Source organism: Etheostoma cragini, chromosome 24 (genome assembly GCF_013103735.1).
Source record: "Etheostoma cragini isolate CJK2018 chromosome 24, CSU_Ecrag_1.0, whole genome shotgun sequence".
Classification (NCBI taxonomy): Eukaryota; Metazoa; Chordata; class Actinopteri; order Perciformes; family Percidae; genus Etheostoma; species Etheostoma cragini.
In genome coordinates this window covers 11345003-11350164 of record NC_048430.1, presented here as the reverse complement: position 1 = coordinate 11350164, position 5162 = coordinate 11345003, and positions in this window count along the sequence as shown.

Sequence of the window (5162 nt, the reverse complement as noted above, 5' to 3'; positions counted from 1 at the left end):
TATACTCCAGAAAGTACAGTAGAACTCACGGATAGCTGGGCCGACTTAATGCTCCTGCTGGAGTTTCTGTGAGACTTGACAGTAGATGCCCAGCTACACTGGTTCAGCTTGGCTTGTTTTTTTTGTAATCCTTCATTAAACTGCAGAGGGCAGACACACTCCACACATGTCATCCTCCCGAGGGAATTTGGGGCCTGACAGGAGGGACATGGCTTTTTTTGGGGCTTTGTCATTCTGCAAAGGAAAGAGAAACAGAGTTTATTGAAGAGATGTTTGCTGTCAGTTTGTTACAGTATCAAATAGACAAATATAATGTGATTTTGGTCATTCACAATTGTCATAGGCATGATAGAAGATACAATATGCTGTCAATACTTAACCTATTGTGTAGTGTTTTTTTTCCAATTGATCGGTCACCGATTGTTATCGGCCAATAAAGGCTTTCAATAGTTTGATCGATGGTCTCCATAAAGGCCGATCAGATGGGCCGATTAGACGCGCTACTCGTGAGGAAAAACATTCTACGCGCAGCTAAAATGGCGGCCTCCCTACATTCACTGGTCTGACAGTTCTAGAAGGTGTCTGAAAATGACAATACATTAGCGATTTGCTACGTGTGTTCCAAGGAAATTCCACAAGGCGGAACGCTCCAAAGACATTTCAACACCACCAACCTCATCAGACATTTGAAGGTTAGTCACAGAAAGGAATACGAAGAGTTTTCAAAGTTAGCTAGCGTTAAGGCAGAGAGAAAACGGGATTGTGCAGCAGCTCTGGCGCCACTCACTCAGCTGTCTGTAACAGAGATATTGCAACAACAGCAACCACACAGTAATGACAGCAAGAGAAGAAAAACGAAATATAAGCCAAAATAATGGAACTCATTTGCAATGATCATCAGCCACTGCCAATTGTGGAAAATTAAGGCTTCCGGCAACTCATGTCTTAGATGGGTTCACGCTACACTCTGCCAGGGCGTAAATGTTTGACTGATGTTTGCCTGCCGCACTTACACCAAACCGTGTTTGCACATGTTGACACCCTTATGAAGGACAACATCACATCAATCCACTTCACAAGTGAAATTTGTGTGTGTCCAAGTATGCAAGTGTCCTTGCCACTGGACAGGAGCAGTAAAACGGTTAGGGTGTGGAGGCAACTGGCCCCGAGCCCCCAGAGAAAGTACCACGAGCTGGCTCCTTACACGCTATGTATGCTGAGTTGTTGGATGAAGACAGGGAACGTGGTGGTGGCGACATCAGCAACTCAACATCATCGCAGATGAACCTCTACCTATAAGAGCCAGTTATCCCACGGAGCGGACAGCCGCTTGTTTTTTGGCAAGACATTAAAAGTTGTTTCCCTGCTCTCGCACGAGCCTACCGCTGCAAAACAGGATAGCGTCACCATCGCGATGTTGATGCTAAAACACAATATCATTCAGCCCTACATTATGTAACATCAAGATGCGTTTTCAAGTCACACATTGTTTTAATTCACCTACCCTGTCTTGTTCTTGCCGGTGGGTAGCTCGCTTGCCTGGTTGGCTGCTTGAGCTAGCTAGCTGTTAGCTGCTACTGATAAGTGTGTTCAGCCAGGCTTTTGTGAAAATCATAACGCAGCCGCTCTGTATTTGTAGCTCATCCAATTTGTGTGTGATTGAGGCTTGGCAATGTCGCAGTGACAAAATCCTGACTGGACACACTTATCAATAGCAGCTAACAGCTAGCTCTAGCAGCTAACCAGGCAAGCAAGCTACCCACCGGCAAGAACAAGCCAGGGTAGGTGAATTGTCTGACTTGAAAAAGCATCTTGATGTTACGCAAGGGCCCTGTTCATGTTGTACAGACATTAATTGCATTGTGTGTCTGTTAAGAGGCACAAAGGCTCTAAACTTGCCCCGTTAAGCTTGTACATGTAGCTGCAGCTATTACGTGTTGCCTGCACCGATTCAGGTCTGGGTTTTTCAATCAAAAGTACTCGCATATTTAAAGCAATCCAGATACAGAGCATAAAAATTGGCCGCAATTTTCCTTTAATAATTAAATCTAGGCTAACAGATTGTAGTAGAAGGAAGCAAGCCGAGGCCTGAGGACTGGAGGGAAAACCCTCTTTTTTTGAATTTTCCAGACTGTTGTAACCGTTCTATTGTTTGCCTTTAACCACTTAGTCTATTACTGATGATTACTTATCAGAATATCATTGTGTGAAAGCACCATTTGCAATACCATTATCGAGGTATTTTGTGAAAAATATCGTGATATTCTCCATACCGCCCAGCCCCATTTATTAATACAGCACTTTTAACAGATAGTCAAAAAGTGTTTTACAATGTGTAGACGATGAAACATAGAAAAATAGTCTGAGACTAGAATAAGTATTGTAGCGAGGTTGTGGTGTGTGCCGTTAGTATTATATTACGTTATATTTTCCCTCCAATAAGGCCCCATCAGTCGAAGTAAGGTGGTGGGCATGGTGAACAGGACAGACTAATCGCAGAAATGAGGTACTGTATTGCAGTTAGCAAGTAGCAGAACATGTAGTAAAAACCTCGAGTTAGTTAATTAAGTGCACTTAGTTGCATTGCACCACTTCACTAATACCGTCTAGGACCGTCTACAGAAAGCCTTGTGAACACACAACACCGTGTTAGCAGAAGCTAGCTACTAACAGACGGTGTGTGGCTAGTTTAGCTAACGTTAGCTTAGCACGGAGCATTATCAGTAAATATGTTCCCAGAAGGAGAAAGAAAACCAACCTGCGTCCCTCCGCAGCTTAATCGTCTGCTGGACTCTGGGCAGTCACCTCAGATATTTAAAAGAGACTAAACTGAACTTATTATTCCTTATTTACGCTCAGCTAACACCGACAAACACGTTCTATGTTAACTGTGTTTCGTCGGAAAGCATCGCTGAGACTCGGAAACAATCGGAAACACATACACAACCGCTACATTCCTCTGGCTTTCAAAATAAAAGCACTTAAAAAGCATTCTGTTGATACGTCTATACTCTGGGACAAGGCCATATGCCGATTCCAAACAGAAAGCGTCGTTAAGACAGTTTGGGCTCCACATAACATTTTACACAGTGGCCACCGTTAATGACAAATCGTGTTCCATTATGAAGGTGCACACACTTTTTGTTTTTATCACCAGCATGGTCGGTCAGCGAAGGCGCGGCGGTAGTCGTCGACGGCGGTAACGTAGTCTTATGACAGAGTGCACGGAACGAAGCTTTGTGACTAGCATTTAATGACTAGCATCTAATGATAAGCTAGCACTTTCTTACCGCGGCTGCCGTGCAGTGAGTATCTGTCACAGACTGCATGTATCCCCTTTGGGCCAGAACTTTCCCCTGAATTTTCTTCATGACTCACTTTGATTACAACATAATACCTTCATTTTTATTAACTTTGGATGACCTGACTCTGTAAAATAACTAAAGATCTCAGATAAATGTTGTACAGTAAAAGTACATACATTCATTTGAGGGATGTAGTGGAGTAGAAGTATGATAATATGAAAAATACTTAATTATAGTACTTGATTGAATGTAACATTCTCTTTATTGAAAGACATCTTTTATGTTGGTAACTGTACAGACATTTGACTCTGATTGACTGTGATTTTAGATGTAGAAACGCTGAATAACAAAATATGACAAGTATAATATTCAATTAATTTCAATTTTATTTATAGTATCAAGTCATAGCAAGAGTTAGCTTAAGACATTTTACAGATAGAGTAGGTCTAGACCACACCAAGAGGAAGCCTTTAGTGGCGAGGAAGAACTCCCTTTTAGGGAGAAACCTGGGACAGGACCCAAGGTCTTGGTAGGTGGAGTCTGACGGTGCTGGTTGGGGGTGCGACAAACAGTGTCAATATTAGTCACAATAAAGATAATGGAACTATGACTAGAAATAGTTGTAGTAGTTCATGGTCTAGCAGGGCACTGCAGGGCGTTACACGGTGTAGCAGGGCACTGCAGGGCGTAGCAGGGCATTACAGGGTGTAGCAGGGCGTATCAGGGCACTGCAGGGCGTTTCTCTCTCTCTACCTTACACACATTTTTTAAAATTATTTGAGTTTTGGACTGCATCTTTCGCTTAGAAATGTAAAATATAAAATAAAGTTGCCTGAGCTTGACCAATGCACAGAGTGCGGGCGGCTGGACGCGGTGCAGACGGACATCGGTACCGGGCAGTGGACCACACATTGGACAGTGTGGGCAGCTGGACGTGGACATGTACTGTTGCTTTGAACCAAGACCAGGTGATTAAGGTAAAACAGTAGCGCTACCATTTAAAGTACATGGGCATTAATATTTGAAGTGTGTGCACACAACTAACGTAAAAAAAAAGAAAATGCATTGGATGCCCATAATTTAGGACTCATAAGCCGCAGTAAATAAGTCAGATGTTGATCAAGGACGCAAAAGGGTGCACAAACTAATCTGTTAGAAACCTTCTGCTTCCTGCTTCTTACACTGCAGACGCTTTTGCTGCTTGCTCCTGCCTCTGCTTGCATATTTTTGCTGATAATCTTGCTCTCCTCTGAGAGAAACTATGAGCAGCGGCTCTTGGATACTTATAAATCACTGGACTTTACATTTTTTGTAGATACAATAGGCTATTGCCATATTTTAACAATTTTCTGCGTCAGTGTGGCCTACCAATAGCTCAAGCCTGTCCTACAGTGACTGTAGCTAAAGCTAATTAGCAGCAAGATGCCTCCTTTCTCCGTGGATGACTACTACAAACTGTCAGGTTCAGGACACTTTACCTCATTAAATAAACACGGTCAAGCAAGAAAAGAGACGCAGACGGCAATGAGCAGTTAATAGACAATTGCAAAAGGGAAGCCCATATGAAAGCGACCCATCTCCAGCGTCGTCACATGGAACTTCAGGGAATTCTCTGCAGTTCTCTTCCTTTATTGAAAGTTAGACACACAGAGATTACAGGACATCTGTTATTTGGTTTATGGCTACCTAAAAGAATCAGGGCAAAGTGCAGGCCTGCACTCTCCCCGTTTCTCAATGTCGAGGATCCTTCCTTGGTAGGACGAGTCCTTCCAAGGAAGTATCCTTCAGGAGCAGGTCAGAGTCCTCCTTAGCATTTGGAGAACATGTACAATGGAACAGGCTATCAAGTGCACGTCA